Raw genomic sequence first — 17,218 nt, 5'->3', positions numbered from 1 at the left:
TCTGTTTCTAATATCGCTCGTGTTTCTTCTACGGTTACGTTGGTAATCACCCACTATTTTTCAGCTTTCATACCAGACTACGTGCATACGTACTTAGTTGTGTGCATCATGTACGGTGTCTGTGCTGTTTTTTTAGTTTTTTTAGTTTCTTCTTGTATTAACCTTGATGTGTTTGAAGAGGAGAAGTTAAAAAGTAAAAATTGATCTTAGTGCTGCGCAGATTTTCTGTTTGTGATCTCAGACTTTTTGCAGTTTAATGCTAGCATGTGATTACGTTCCCGCGAAAAAAATAGATAAAGCACAGATCTGATGTCATCCCCCCCCACCGCCTTTTCCTCCATGTGACGTGCAATCCAATAATTCTGTCATATCACTAGTGTGTACTGCCATATCAACTGCGTGTGCAATCTATCTTAACTAATACGGCGATCTGGGCGAGTTGGTGTACTAACATCTTCGGGAAAATGTGCAGCGCGGCACGGACGAAGGACAAGAAACGCACAACACGAGCGCTGACTCTCAACTGAAATTTATTTCGAGCGCAAACATAAAACAAGAATATTTAAACCACATGGTGATGCCGCTCGTTGTATCAGCCAAACCTCTATCGCACTGCACAAAAAAGAAATAGAATTTTTGAATGGCATGTTCCCGCGCTTTTCTTGTTTATCTGGCAATCACCATGTGGTTTAAATATTTTTGTTTTATGTTTGCGCTCGAAATAAATTTCAGTTGAGAGTCAGCGCTCGTGTTGTGCGTTTCTTGTCCTTCGTCCGTGCCGCGCTGCACATTTTCCCGAAGATGCAATCTATCTTACTCTGTGTAACGTGACTTCGCTACCACGAGTCCCAAACGTGCGCGCATGAATCTATGTCGACTGCGTGTGACCGCTATCTTATGTTGTCATTCTTGCTATCGATAAGTTCTTTCAAACTATCTACTTTAAGCGTGTTTATAAGGAAACCCACCGCGATGTACTTGTTACTTTGACAAAGTCTGGTCCACCAGACGAAACGTTAGTGAAAATATACAGTGCCGAACCAACGATAGTCGTAGTTTCTTTCTTCATTCCTTATCATCATCATCATCATCATCAGCCTGTCTACGCCCACTGCAGGGCAAAGGCCTCTCCCATGTTCCGCCAATCAACCCGGTTCTGTGCTTTCTGTTGCCACGTTATACCTACAAACTTCTTAATCTCATCTACCCACCTAATTTTCTGTCTTCCCCTCACGCGTTTGCCCTCTCTTGGAATCCAGTCAGTTACCCTTAATGACCACCGGTTATCCTGCCGACATGCTACGTGGCCGGCCCATATCCATTTCTTCTTCTTAATTTCAACTATAATATCCTTAACCCCCGTTTGTTCCCTGACCCACTCTGCTCTCTTCCTGTCTCTTAAGGTTACACCTATCATTTTCCTTTCCATCGCTCGCTGCGTCGTCCTCAATTTAAGTTGAACCGTCTTTGTAAGTCTCACGGTTTCTGCTCCGTAGGTAAGTACCGGTAAGATGCAGCTGTTATATACCTTCCTCTTGAGAGATAGGGGTAGACTACCATTCATGATATGATTTGACTACCATTCATTCCTTATATATATATATATATATATATATATATATATATATATATATATATATATATATATATATATATATATATATATATATGTATTGTGGTCGTGACGTCGACGAAGACATCAGTCAGCACGTCCGAGATGAAACTGTTTATTTGGCCGAACTTGTGGCCGGGAAACTGAAAGTCAAACTACAGCAATACACTGGTAGCGGCGAACAGAGCGTCGACCGTCGATCAACTGCTCATGGCTGGGATGCGCTGTCTTTTATACATCACGCATCGAACTTTCCAGTCTTATCACTGGTTGTCGCGCAAGCACTGGAATAATCTAGACTATTCGCGTCCTGCGTGCAATCTTAACAAAACAATCTACTACACTCGCGAAGCTTCTCGAACACTGCGGCGCGGTCAGCGTAGAGCGTTGATAACCGCCCTTGCTGGTCAAACCCGAATACATCAAAATAAAAGAAGAAACGGGCGTGGCATTGCCCCCCTCTGAAAAGGCATTGTGCCGGGGTTTGCGACAGAACATAGCAGGGGAAAAAAAAAAGAGGAACAAGTGTATACACAAATGAATTACAATAACAAAGGAAAAAGTAGAGCCCCCGGGTTTGCCAACGCGCAAAAAACGGCTTAAGGCGCATGACGTGGACGACTTCAGGTCGTGCGCGGCGTCGCTGGGAGTTCGTAATGCCGTCCGGGACGACTTCGTAGTCAAGAGCTCCGAGACGTCGAAGCACCTTGTATGGCCCGAAGTATCGCCGAAGAAGGTTTTCACTGAGCCCACGTCGGCGTATCGGCGTCCAGACCCACACAAGGTCACCGGGGTGGTACTCCATGTGGCGTTATCGAAGATTATAGCGACGGCTGTCGGCCCTCTACTGGTTCTTGATGCGCAGGCGGGCGAGCTATCGAGCTTCTTCGGCGCGTTGCAAATAGGCCGCAACGTCGAGATCGTCTTCGTCGGTGGCGGTTGGTAGCATTGCGTCGAGCGTCGTTGCCGGGCTCCTTCCGTAGACCAGCTTGTACGGCGTCATTTGCGTCGTTTCTTGCATGGCCGTGTTGTATGCGAAGGTCACATACGGAAGGATAGCATCCCACGTCTTGTGTTCGACGTCAACATACATGGTCAGCATGTCGGCGATGGTCTTGTATAGCCGCTCGGTGAGGCCATTGGTCTGTGGGTGATACGCTGTGGTCCGGCGGTGGCTTGTTTGGCTGTATCTCAGTATTGCCTGAGTTAGGTCAGCCTTAAACGCCGTACCTCTGTCGGTGATGAGGACCTCTGGGGCGCCATAACGCAGGACGATGTTCTCAACGAAGAACTTCGCTACCTCGGCGGCACTGCCTTTGGGTAGGGCCCTTGTCTCGGCGTAGCGGGTGAGGTAGTCGGTAGCTACGACGATCCATTTGTTTCCGGCATTGGACGTCGGGAACGGCCCCAGTAAGTCCATACCGATTTGCTGGAACGGCCGTCGAGGTGGCTCGATAGGCTGCAGAAATCCGGCTGGCCTAGTCGGCGGTGTCTTGCGTCGCTGACAGTCCCGGCAAGTCTTTACGTAGCGAGTGACGTTGGCGGCAAGGCGCGGCCAGTAGTACTTTTCCTGTATTCTTGCGAGCGTGCGAGAAACACCCAGGTGTCCAGACGTCGGGTCGTCGTTCAGAGCATGGAGGACCTCTGGTCGCAATGTCGAGGGCACCACGAGAAGGGAATCGGCTCCAAGCGGCGAGAAGTTCTTAAGGAGAACACCGTTGCGCAAGAAAAACGAGGTCAGTCCCCGCGTGACTACCTTCGGAACAACGGTGGTCTTGCCCTCGAGGTATTCCACAAGGCCCCTGAGTTCTGGGTCCGCTCGCTGTCGTTCGGCGAAGTCGTCAGCACTTATGATTCCCAAGAAGCAGTCATCCTCCTGGTCGTCCTGCGGCGGTGGGTCGACGGGGGCGCGCGACAGGCAGTCAGCGTCGGAGTGTTTTCTTCCGGACTTGTAAACGACGGTTATGTCGAATTCTTGAAGTAGTAAGCTCCACCGTGCGTGGCGACCTGAAGGATCGTTCAACTTAGCTAGCCAACACAAGGCGTGGTGGTCGCTCACAACATTGAATGGCCGGCCGTAGAGGTAGGGGCGAAACTTCGATGTAGCCCATATGATGGCCAGGCACTCCTTTTCTGTTGTGGAATAGTCGATATCTGCCTCTACACAAGGACGGCGCCGAGTCCTACGCTGCTTGCGTCGGTGTGGATTTCCGTATCGGCGTATTCGTCGAAATGCGCAAGTATTGGAGGCGCCTGCAGGCGTCGTTTCAATTCTTGAAATGCTTGAACTTGCGACGTTTCCCACCTGAATACGACGTCGGCCTTCGTGAGTTGCGTCAGTGGCTCGGCGATCCGTGAAAATTCCTTGACGAAACGTCTGTAATAGGCGCACAAGCCGAGAAAACGGCGTACGGCCTTCTTGTCGGTGGGCGGCGGGAAGGCAGCGATGGCAGCTGTTTTCCGCGTGTCCGGGCGAACACCATCCTTGCTGATCACGTGACCCAAGAACAAGAGCTCCTCGTACGCGAAGCGACACTTTTCAGGTTTCAAAGTGAGTCTGGAGGTCTTGATTGCTTGAAGTTCAGCTTCAAGGCGCCGAAGGTGTTCGTCGAAGTTTGAGGAAAACACAACGACGTCGTCCAAGTACACGAGGCACGTCGTCCAAGGCACGAGGCACTTCAAGCCGGCCAGTACTGTATCCAAAACCCGTTGAAAAGTCGCAGGTGCCGAGGAAAGACCAAAGGGCATGACCTTGAACTCGAACAGGCCGTTTGGTGTTATCAAGGCAGTCTTCTCAGTCCCTCTCGTCGACTTCTATTTGCCAGTAACCGGTCTTGAGGTCCATCGACGAAAAGTACTTTGCGTTGTGTAATCGATCCAGGGTGTCGTCTATCCGGGGAAGGGGATACACGTCCTTCTTCGTGACTTTGTTCAGGCGACGATAATCGACGCAAAAACGTAGAGTCCCATCCTTCTTCTTCACTAGCACCACGGGGGATACCCACGGACTCTTCGACGGCTGGATGATGTCGTCGCGTAGCATTTTGTCGACTTGTTTCTTCGCCGCCTCGCGTATTCTAGTCGAAACTCTGTACGGGCTCTGACGGAGCGGTCTGGCACTTTCCTCTGTTATGATGCGATGTTTTGCCACGGGGGTTTACCGAATTCTTGATGACGACGAAAAGCAGTCCTTGTATTGCACAAGCAGGGTTTTGAGCTGTTCTTGTTTGTGCTTCGGAAGGCTGGGATTGACGTCGAAAGCTGGTTGCGGAGCTTTATTCGTCGCAGTAGGCTCGGGAAAATCGGTGAGGCCGAAAGCATTGCTGGCTTCTACGATTTCTTCGTTGTAGGCGACCGTCGTGCCTTTGCTCACGTGCTTGTATTCGTTGCTGAAATCCGTGAGCATAACTGTTGCTTTCCCTGCCCACAGCTCGGCTACTCCTCTTGCGACGCAAGTTTTGCGGTTAATCAAGTGGTGCTGGTCGCCTTCAACGATGCCTTCCAGGTCTGCTGATTTATGAGTGCCGACGGAAATCATGACGCTGGAGCGAGGGGGAATGGTGACCTGGCCTTCCAGCACATTCAAGGCATGCTTTCTTGGCGGAGTGTGCGGCGGTAGCGCCTTTTCCGTGGACAGCGTTATCGACTAGGACCTTAGGTCGATGACTGCACCATGAAGGCCTAAGAAGCCCATACCAAGGATGACATCTCTCGAGCAACGCTGCAGCACCATGAAGCTCGCGGAATAAATCCGGTTGTTATTGGTGAGTCTAGCTGTGCAGATTCCCTCCGGCGTTACGAGGTGACCTCCAGCTGTCCGGATTTCGGGGCCTTCCCAGGCTGTCCTAACTTTCTTCAGCCTCGTGGCGAACGGTCCACTGATGACAGAATAGTCGGCTCCGGTGTCGACGAGGGCTGTGACGCTGTGGCCGTCGATAAAAACGTCGAAGTCGCTAGTTCGTCGTCTAGCGTTGCAGTTAGGTCGCCGCGTCGGGTCACGGCCACGTCGGTTTGTTCCGCTGCTTCCGCATTGCGTCATCAGGTCTACTTCGGTCCGCGATGTTTCGTCGTCAGGGCTCTGTCTGGTTCTCGTCGTGTCCTGAAGATTTCGTCGTGGCGTCGTCGTCGGCGGCGGAGGATCTTCGGCATGTCGTCGTACAGCAACCGCACCTCCATCGGTTGCTGCCCTTAGTTTTCCAGATGCGGGCTAGGTGACCGGCCCCTGGTTGGGCCAGTGTATCGTCGGCGTTGGGGAGAGGCGTAGCGGCCTGGCGATGGCGATCGGGAAGGTCCTCGGGGGGTCCACTGCGCTCCTGCCAGATAGTTGGCAATGCCACGTGGTCGTTCACCCTTCTGTGGACGCGGCGCGTCGATGGCGAACCCGCGCAGTCCCGTCTGTCGATGCTGGCAGCGGCGGTAGGTGTGGTCGGCTTCTCCGCAGTGGTAGCAGAGTGGACGATAGTCGGGGGCGCGCCAAACGTCGGTCTTCCTCGGCGTGTATCGCTGGCCGGTTGGCGGGCGGTATGACGTCGGTGGTGGCGGCGATGGTGCCTGGCGGCGGAACTGCTGGGGCGGCGCGGCGTCTTGACGCGGGCGAGGAGGGGGGGCGTTGCGTCGGGCTGCAGCAGCATAACTCATTGCTTGAAGCTGCGGCGGTGCCGGCTGGGGAACACCCAGTGACTGTTGGATTTCTTCGCGCAGAATGTCTGCGATCGAATCCACTTGAGGCTGCGGCGAAGGTAACTGCTTGCGCAACTCCTCCCGCACGATCGCTCTAATGGTTTCGCGCAAGTCGTCGGTGGCTAGTGAGTGCACTTCGGAATATGTTGCAGACAGCGGCGAGCGGTTGTACTGTTTCGTCCGCATGTCCAGTGTCTTTTGAATAGCCGTAGCCTCGGTGAGGAATTCGGCGACCGTCGTGGGCGGGTTGCGGACAAGTCCCGCGAAAAGTTCTTGTTTTACACCCCGCATGAGCAGGCGAACTTTTTTGTCTTCAGCCATTGCAGCGTCGGCCTGACGGAAAAGTGGAGTCATCTATTCCGTGAAGATGGTGACGTTTTCGTTTGGCAGCTGCACCCGGGTCTCCAGCAAAGAAGCGGCCCTTTCCCTGCGGACGACGCTTGTGAACGTGTGCAGGAATGCGCTTCGGAAAAGATCCCAGGTCTGCAGTGAGGACTCCCGATTCTCAAACCAGGTTCTTGCCACGTCTTCGAGGTAGAAGTGGACGTGACGCAGCTTGTCTTCATTGCTCCAGTTGTTAAAGGCGGCGACACGGTCGTATGTTTCAAGCCAGGTTTCCAGGTCTTCGAACGACGTTCCGCGGAAGGTTGGCGGCTCCTTGACCTGCCGAAGAAGGAACGGCGCAGGCTGCACGGGGTCAGTCATCGTCGCTGCGGTCGATGTTCGGATCTGCGGCTGCCTGGCTTTTTCGGGAAGGAGCCCGTGCTCTGGCTGCAGTCCCTTCTGCCTGCGGCTTGTTCGACGATCTGGGTTTTCCTTGCCGTCGTCCTCGTCGCGGCTTGGGCTTGGGTCAGCACCCCGCGGTGGCGCCCGGATCATGAAGCAGCACCTCCACCAGATGTCACGTGGTCGTGACGTCGACGAAGACAGCAGTCAGCACGTCCGAGATGAAACCGTTTATTTGGGCGAACTTGTGGCCGGGAAACTGAAAGTCAAACTACAGCAATACACTGGTAGCGGCGAACTGAGCGTCGACCGTCGATCAACTGCTCATGGCTGGGATGCGCCGTCTTTTTTACATCACGCATCGAACTTTCCAGTGTTATCACTGGTTGTCGCGCAAGCACTGGAATAATCTAGACTATTCGCGTCCTGCGTGCAATCTTAACAAAACGATCTACTACACTGGCGAAGCTTCTCGAACACTGCGGCGCGGTCAGCGTCGAGCGTTGATAACCGCCTTTGCTGGTCAAACCCGAATATATCAAAATAAAAGAAGAAGAGGGCGTGGCAATATATATATATATATATATATATATATATATATATATATATATATATATTCTTCGCCAACTTTATATTCTAATTACTACAAATAACATCTCCTGGGTGATTCCACGAGAGATCGAACATGCCTGTCCGGTCGATATTTTTGTTTTGCCCGGGGTTTTTATATGTTATGTGGGAACATTCAAAGTGCACGGAACCGAAAACTTTATTTCCAAGAAACGCTCCCAGCGCGCCAAAAAAATATTTGAAGATGGCGGCGCGGGCGTCCTGTTTTTACTCACTGCAATGTTTTCGGATTTCACGGCCGAATTTAGCGCGAACTATAAATGATGTGTCGAAACTTTTTTGCTGGTTTTAATACGTATTACTGTGAATTAGATCCATGCTTTTTTTATGCCGTCCTCAAGAAGAAGATGTGAAAAAATGGCAAACACGGCCGAAATCAAAAAAGTATGCTAAGGTTGAGGTGCTTTGGTGCCTTTTCTATTTCGCGCAGAAACTTCAAAACAATGCATATAAACATATAACATATAAAACATATAACTAATAACATATAAAAAACCCAGGCAAAACAAAAATATAGACCGGACAGGCATGTTCGATCTCTCGTGGAATCACCCTCCTATACTTTCCTTGGGATTATTGTCTGTTAGTTCTCATTAATATTGTGTCTAACAAAGAATAAAAACAAGCCTCTCAAAATCCACCTTCTTTCCTTCATTCATAGCGAGGGTCTCGTTCTGGCAGACTTGATGCCTTCAGGTAGTATGCGAGGGATTATTGGTCAGCTGCCAGCGCGTAAAAAGATCACGTGTTACGTGACGCCAACAGGCAGAAAAAGAGTGTTCCACACTCACCGCCATGGTTGCGATCAGCGCTGACTAACACTCCTAGGTTTACATGCACATATATACCCCAAAAAGTGGACGGGAGGATGACCGCCGCCGTAGCTCAGTGGTAGAGCATCGGACGCGTTATTCGATGGTCGCAGGTTCGGTCCCTGGCGGCGGCAAGTTATCTTTTCGTCCACTTCACTTTCTTCACCTTTATATCCTAATTACTACATATAAAATCTCCTAAACTTTCCTTGGCATTATTGTCTGTTAGTTCTCAGTAATATTGTGTCTAACAAAGAATAAACGAGCCCTTGAAAATCCACCTTCTTTCCTTCATTCATAACGAGGGTCTCGTTCTGGCAGACTTGATGCCTTCAAGTAGTATGCGAGGGATTATTGGTCAGCTGCCAGCGCGTAAAAAGATCACGTGTTACGTGACGCCAACAGGCAGAAAAAGAGTGTTCCACACTCGCCGCCATGGTCGCGATCGGTGCTGACTAACACTCCTAGGTTTACATGCACATATATACCCCAAAAGTGGACGGGAGGATGACCGCCGCCGTAGCTCAGTGGTAGAGCATCGGACGCGTTATTTGATGGTCGCAGGTTCGGTCCCTGCCGGCGGCAAGTTATCTTTTCGTCCACTTTACTTTCTTCACCTTTATATCCTGATTACTACAAATAACATCTCCTATAGTTTCCTTGGCATTATTGTCTGTTAGTTCTCATTAATATTGTGTCTAACAAAGAATAAACGAGCCCTTGAAAATCCACCTTCTTTCCTTTATATATATATATATATATATATATATATATATATATATATATATATATATATGTATATATATATATATATATATATATAAAATTCCTAAAGAAAAATAATTCAGAAAAATGCTTCCGAAGCGCGGAATCCAACCAGCGCGATGGCGCGAGGAGCGCAACGGGCGCATTTAAAAGTCGTCGGCCAGCTCGCTCGCTTCTTCTAATATTTGTGCAGGGAAAACCTTGCGCTTCCGCTGTCTGCTCACGCGATGGTTGCTGCCGGGGGGCAGATATTTCTGCAGCGTAGCAGTGCGTCCACCACGGGCCGCTTTTCTTGTTATCGCATTCATCGCTTCGCCCTTGCGGCGAAACTGCGACTTTTTTTTTTTCTCAGTCGATGTATTGATCCTACCCCGCCACCCTCTTAAAGCTCTGTACACCTAGCGTAGTTTTGCAGTGCTTCCAGGATCGGAGACACCTCGCCTGGCTACGCACTGCCTACATGATCGGCCCACCTTTAGCCAAGCTACGATGTCATGTGACGTTGATTTTTTACATCACTCGTGCTGTCCCCGACGCCGATGGTGAATTTTCGCGTTTGATGAGGTATGTAAGGCTTTCGCCTTAAATTATCTATATGCTCAACGGCGTTAAGCAATAATCCGTGCGCTACCTCACCAAGTGCATGCAGGCAAGCAAGACTCCATATTCACCGCATCTATGAAACCCCGCATGAAATAAAACGTTGCGGGTTTGAAGACGCTATTCCAACGCCTCCCCCTTCTTCCACCATTTCAGTTACATTTCCATGAAGCTGCGCTGCCAGGCATGTTCGAGGTCGGTTGTCATTAGGGTGTTTTGTAGCTAGAGGTAAAAAAGATGGCTGATCCCTTCTTCATAGGAATAGGTATAACACGAAAGTGAAACGTGTCGTCACAGAAGTAGTTTATTGTTTATCGTGCATTGGTACATGAGAGCTTGTACAATGTCTACTGTTGTTTGCCAGATATAGCATCGCACTCACGTGGACGCCTACTGGGACATCTCCGTACCGACGACAAATGCCCATTATCATGATTTAACCTATGCGGTAGCTGAAGTTCTTAACACATACCTGGACACCGCATATGGTGAATCCCGCGCAAAGATGGCATCAACAAGCACATAATAAACACTAATGCTCGATATGCACTCCTTCAAAGCGTCGTTAAATGCGAAGAGAAACGCTACGCGCGTCGTGTCTTCCCTCTAGCCTGGCCGTTACTTCTCACAGGGCGAGCGGGGAACGCGGTGCGACAGCCAGGCGAGTGTCGGAGAACTATTTGTCGATATGGATGGATGCTATGAGCGAGGCTTGCGCTAAAGCCGCCACCTCACAATGTGTTAAAGTGTTGAAGAATTTAAACTTGTATTGGAAACGCGCCGAATGGGACGGTCGTTGCAACGGCGCGTTTTTTTTTTCGTTTTTTTTTTTTCGAGCCTAGTGGTACAGGTGTCATCGCCCCATTATAAAGGGGACGCTCATAGCATCCATCTATCCAAAAGCACTGTGAGAGGCAAGTGTGAAAAGATAAAAGGCGCGTTCATGTCGCCTCCGTAATGCGTTTGACGGTGGCTCTGTGGTCTAAACGCTCGCCAGCCATCGTCGCGGACCGGGTGGTCATGGGTTCGATTCCCGTCAACGGAACTTTTTCTTTATAGTTTTTTTTTCTTTGCCATTTGATGGCGTTCATTTTGCTGACGTACTTCCGTCACGGAAATACGTCATGAAAGTCTTTGTGGACCCCGGCATAAAACACTTTCGTGTTAAAAGATCTCAGTACGAGACACAGCTCTTGGGCCTACGGAGAAACTGTTCAGCGACATAAAGCAGAAGTAACAGAAAGGTATCACAAGCGTAATGTCGCCGCTTCAATAAACGGCAGCATTTTGATATGGCTGGCATGCGAGAACAATCGTATGCTTAGAGATATGAAAGCGTAAAACGAGAAAGATTCATCGGGACTTTTATAAGTACTAATGCTTTTCAGAAAACACTGCGCAGTCACTTCGTCTTTGCGGCGTTTGCGTGAATAATCAAATAAAAAATCGGCGTTCACCTGTCTCGGACTCAAGTGACATGATCACCCACGCGCCTCGCAACGGGCGTTCTCACGGTTAACAAAAAGAACAAGAAAAGAAGACGGCATTCGCGTTTCGCCTTTGCGAAAGCGGGAAACTGAAGCGATAGAGAAGAAAATAAAGAAGACCTGGCGCAGCAGGCGTTTTGAAAAGCTTCCGCAGAGCGGCGCCGGATGCTTGGAGAGCGTAAAAAAGCGGCGTTCGCGTTACGTCTATGGGAGCGAAAGCCAAACAAAAGCGAGCGAAACTTGTGACTGCGCATGTATATGATAATCGAAGCAAATTATGTGAGTAGTGAGTTGATTAGTGAAAGTTATTTATATTATACCAACAGCAAGAGCACGACGCAGGTCGCTATAACCGGCGTCATAGACCTGTAACCTACGTAACCGGCGACAGGACATCGGTGTGGACGCCAAGACAGGGACTATCCGAAAAGCTGCTCAGAAGACACTTCGGACCTTATCGAGCGTTGCGACGACTCAGTGACATCCCCTATGAGGTCGTTCCGGATAGCCCCAGTGTACTAGGCGTCGCCAGCACCGACCAGAGCTTTTGCACGTAGTGCGCATAGAGCCGTACGTAAGCGAGTGACATTACGAGGGGATTTCACTTGTACAAAGCCGTCTATACGCACAACTGACCCGACTATAGCATCGGGGCGACGCTCTTTTGAGGGAGGCAAATGCCGCGTCCGCTCTATGCAGACAATCAAGATGATGTACGCTCTGACAATATCGCGGAACGAGACTATGATCGAAGAAGACGTGTTTTGTGTCAGCGTTTTTACCTATGCTGCTGCATAAAACGGGCTGTTTGCTATTCTGCTAAACGTCTTGGTCCTCCGTTTACGATGCACCGCGACACTGGTGGAGGTGCTGGACCGCAACCCTACCTGATGCTCCACACTCCATCTGGGAGCCGTTCATCGAGTCCTGACGCGCCGTCACCTGTTACGACTTCCGTGAACCGCTTCAGTCGGCGGTTGCTAGGCCTCGCTCCAGAGCTGGCCGCCTTCGATGAATTGGCTACTAGGCATTTCGTGCCTCTGCCAGTGGCCAACACCAGCCATCTACAGGTTTCATGGCACCTGTACTCTCAGTCCGCCACAAGCATAGGTCGGCGAACTCACTCATGAGTCGATTCACTCAGATTCACTCAGACTCAGATCGGGCCGTGAGCCTGAGTCTGAGTGAGTCCGGATGAGTAATATTTTGGTGAGTTTGAGTCCGAGTGAGTCCGGTTCAGGAGAATTTTAGCGAGTCTGAGTCCGAGTGAGTCCAGTTGAGGAAAATATTGGTGAGCCTGAGTCTGAGTGAGCTCTAAGCGCAAAATATATTTCTTGAGTGAGTCCGAGTGAGCTCCACCTTTTGTTGCCGACTTATGGTCCTATCTACTCATCTTCAGCATTACTATCATCCTTATATCGGCTTACGTTTATACTCAAGTCCATTCACAGGTATCTCGGCACACTCGCATTCAGCGCCACCTCAATATTTATTGATCAGAGGCGTGCCATGAGGGGTGCCATGACCTCCCCCGCTAACTCTTTCATTGGATGTTCTTGATAAAAATATCTCATGTGAGTCGCGTATTTCATGAAAATGTCCTTACTGGATGGATATACGATAATGATGATATATGATATATGATGATAACTCGTATTTGAAGGCACAAGATCAAAAGGCGTATCGTAGAGCACCGATTATGGGAGATAGTGGCATTAAAAAGGATTCACACCACGATCGAAAATGCTAATTTTACGCCAACGGACTCATGAGTCGACTCAGTCAGGCTCACTCAGACTCGGGTGACGCCGTGAGTCTGAGTCTGAGTGAGTCCGGCTGAATAATATGTTGGTGAGTTTGAGTCTGAGTGAGTCCGGCTGAAAAAAATTTTAATGAGTCTGAGTCCGAGTGAGTCTGGTCGAAGAAAAGTTTGGTGAGTCTGAGTCAGAGTGAGCCCTCAGAGAAAAATATATTTCTTGAGTGAGTCTGAGTGAGCTCAGACATTTTTGCCGACCTATTGCCACAAGTAACTTTTCTTCAGCCACTTGTACCTGATCGCTTCAGTGGTGCCCCACATGAAGGCGTTGAAGATTGGTTTGACCATTACGAACGCGTTGCCGACATCAATCAGTAGAATGCTCGACAGAGAGAGAGAGAAATAACATTTATTTACACATCCGGCGTGTGGGAAGTCCTCGGCCTCGCAGGGCGCGGATGTTCCCTATCTCAAGATTACGGCTATTAGAGTGCTCGACAGAAGCTCGCCCGCGCGCATTTCACTCTCGATGACAGCGCTCACACGTGGCTTGAGAATCGAGAAGGCCGTATATTGACATGGAATGATTTTCGACAGCAGCTCATTGACACCTTTGCTAGCATTGATCGTCGAGAGCGTGCCTAGAAGTTACTAGATTTAAGAATTCAGAAACCTAACGAAACTGTGGTAATGTTTGCCGAGGACATAGCACGCCTGTGTCGTCGGGCTGATCCAACATGTCCGAGGACAAGAAGTCACGCTGCCTTATGCGCGGAGAGAAAGAACAACTGTGTGAAGAACAAATTCTGTGCCTCCCACAGCAGTGGCGAATGCACGACTATTTCACCAAGGCTGTGGTGGGTTAAGGCGCACCCAGGGCCTTTACAGAACCTCATGGGGCCACCTTTCGAGATGAGCACCCAAGAACAAGCGAGCGCCAGGTCGCTGTACTCCTCTACACTTGAGAAAAAAAAAACCGGTGGCTTTCCGGTTGGCACTGGGAATCGAACCCGGTACCTACCGCATTGGAAGCGGGCGCTCTACCATGTATACCCACCGCTGCGGTAGAACGTCTGGTACATACATACATACTGTTACGTTTGGCCTGAAAATTCATCGAGGCAGACGCCATTGAGCGTACAGCTATCGGCCAGAATGCTGTCTCCCCCACGTGTCGGCGCAGACGGATACGTGGAACGCCACGTCTTCCTGGAAGAGCTTTTGCCGAGCGAGCGGGCAGGTCGCCGTGGTTGGATTTCCCAGAAAAAGGACGTCGGAATTCGGAGACCCCTTTTTGGCTCGTTGTTCTCTGCGTGAGATAGCACCGCGGAAGGGATTCTCAGCCAGCCACTTCTGCCTTCTACCCTACCGCAGCAGGGAAAATTAACCCGTGCCGGAGGGAGCGGTCTGCGTGTTTTCCGGAATTCGACACACCCGCTTTATCGTGCGTTTTGGTCAGTGTGGGATCGCGCCGTTGAAGACGCTCCCATCAACCCAGGTGGTGCCTTCACCCGAGGCAGCCATCATTCAACGCTTCTTCCGAGTATTACCGGCCGTGGAAGCGGAGGTCATCGGTCCTCCAACCCCAACTCCCCTTTGGATTGAAACTCCTCGCCGACATTCTCACCTACGAGTCTTCGGGGCGTGGCGAGTGTATTGTGTGACTCTTTGCCTCCTTTCGGGAGGCCGGACGCCAGGACGACAGGTCACCGGATTGGCGGGAGACGCTGACACCGGTTTGCCTGTGCTTCTGCAGTGACGGTCTCGGGGCTATAAAAGCCGAAGACTTTTGATGTTATTTCGAGCTCTCTTTTTCACTCCAATCTCTTAACCATGTAAATAAATCTACGTTCCTTCCTGAAAGAACGCGCCTCCTCACTGGAAATCATCGGCTATGGGGACGGACGGCGGGAGCCAGCTACCGTAACGAGACCCGCCGAACCCCACTCCTTACAACCGGTTGGCAGCGGTGAGATGGACCTTGCGACATGGTGCTGCGTTTGTGGTGAGCGCTTGGTCTTTGCTATGACTTTCCAGGCTTCATTTTGCGTTTACACTTGAGTAGTGTAGAAGCTGGATTGTGTTTTTGTGGCTTAGGTAGATCACCTAGTTATGCGTAACGAGTGAGTTTGAGGGATCACCTAATTATGTGTGAGCAGGACCAAAGCAAAGCGGCAGTCATGGATTTGAGGACGATGCTGAAAGATGAACTTTTGTTTGTGTGCGAACATCTCGGCATCAAAGTGGAGAAAAAAATGGCAAGGACAAATATGTGGAAGCTGATTATTAGGGAATCCAGTGAGGAGGACATTAACGACGCGTTAGTAGCTTTCAAAAGGTTTGAAGAGCGAGAAAGAAGAGAACGCGAGAGACAGGAACGGAAGGAAAGCCTAGAAAGAGAACGCGAGAGACCGGAACGGAAGGAGAGGCTAGAAAGAGAACGCGAAGTGAGGAGAACAGAAATGCAACGTTGGAAATGGTCTCAGGTAAATTCAAGGATTCATCGATTCAGAGAGGGCGAATGTATAGAGCGTTTTCTTACCTCTTACGAGAAGGTTTGCACATGTGATGAGTGAAGTGCGCGTTTCGAAAAGGGCGCGAGAGTGACCAAAGCCGTCGGCGCAAGAAAAGAAAAGACGACGGCTGAATGTGCGTACGCGAGTTCTCGGGGCGGCAAATGAAAGAAGAAGATGTGCGAACAGGGCGCGTGAAGTTACGCAAGACGAATTTGTCCAATGGGGATCTTCCACGCGAGTCAGAAGAGAGCCACGGGTGCAAACAGAAGAGCGAGCAGACGGGGCTGAGACGTGGCCAAGAGAAGAACGTGACCAGGGCGCGGGAGTGGCGGCCAGCAGGTTCCTGCGTCGAGGCCGCTGCGGGCTCCCACCTGGACACAGACCCAAGGTTCTTCCATCGTCTGGCGTTGGCCAGGCCTCTTCTCAACGTCTGGCGTTGGCCGGGCACGCCTACGTCTCCTGCTCCCTCTCCAAGCGTCGGTGGACGAACGCCGAAAGGTCGCTGACCGCGATTCGCCCGACGCCACTGTCCCTCCGAGCGGCGCCTTCATCCAAGCCCAGCCTGAGAGCGTCCCAGCCGCACCTTCCAGCATCGCCGCCTGCACTACCGCGTCTCTTCTGTGGGGCTACGTGTACGGAACGGTGAACGGTCTTTTCCTTCTGAACTTACATCTATGCATTGTTACTGTTTATTAAGCGGCCCATTGTCCTGTTAACCTTTTCTATCTCTTTCATGTTTTGTTCCATTTTCTATCAATTTCTCTCTTTTTCCGTTTGTTTAAATATACTGAGTGTTGTTCTTTTCTTTGGGCGCAAATGGTCTCGTGTCTCCTTCCCTCGATGACGGTTGTGTCATCCAGGTTTGCTTATACGAACCTACGCGAGAGCTAGTTAATTTAACAGCCTCGTGACAAATTGGCGTCCGCTACGACAGGACGAGACCGTTTGTGCAATTTAGTGTTGTGCACAAGGAAGGGAAATGACCACGTCAGATCTAACGGCGTTAGCGATAGGCATGGGGCTTGAGGGTGACGAGTTGAAGGCATGGCTTGATGAGCGTGAGGCACGAGCTCGCGAAGATAGGGCAGATTTAGAAGAATTGGCAAGGCGCATGGGGCTAGAAGGTGAGGGGCTCATTGCATGGTGCGAGGAACGCCTGAGGCGAATCCGTGAAGAGAAAGCTGAAGAAATAGAAGCGCGGAAAGAGCAGTTGGAGTTTGAAAGAGAATTGATGAGAAAGCAGATGGAACTTCAAGAGATGAAACAGAGAACGCTTCAGTTAAGGATTCAGCTTGCGGAGATAGAAATGAAGCGGCAAGGCGGTAACAGAGAGTTAGAGAGTAGGGGTGAGCCCAGCGAAGGTCTCAGGTCAGAGCCAAGTATGGGTGGGCATACCTTAGCAAGAAATGAAGACTCAAGTTCCTTTGAAAGTGATGTCGCTATCCAGAAAGGTGCAACAGATTGCACACTTAGTGGAGCGCATACAGAAAGAGGGATCCCTAGGGTAAGGGTGATAGATGTCCCCACGGAGGCTGTTTTCGAAGTCGGTGGGGCGACATTTAGTGAAGACGCAGATTCTTCAGTTATACCGACTGCAACAGAAACATGCAACATAGCTCTGCGCGAAAGCAGTG

The sequence above is a fragment of the Rhipicephalus sanguineus genome, chromosome 1 (genome assembly GCF_013339695.2).
Source record: "Rhipicephalus sanguineus isolate Rsan-2018 chromosome 1, BIME_Rsan_1.4, whole genome shotgun sequence".
Lineage (NCBI taxonomy): Eukaryota > Metazoa > Arthropoda > Arachnida > Ixodida > Ixodidae > Rhipicephalus > Rhipicephalus sanguineus.
The sequence above is the reverse complement of the archived record's forward strand: the minus strand, read 5'-3'. Positions refer to the sequence as shown.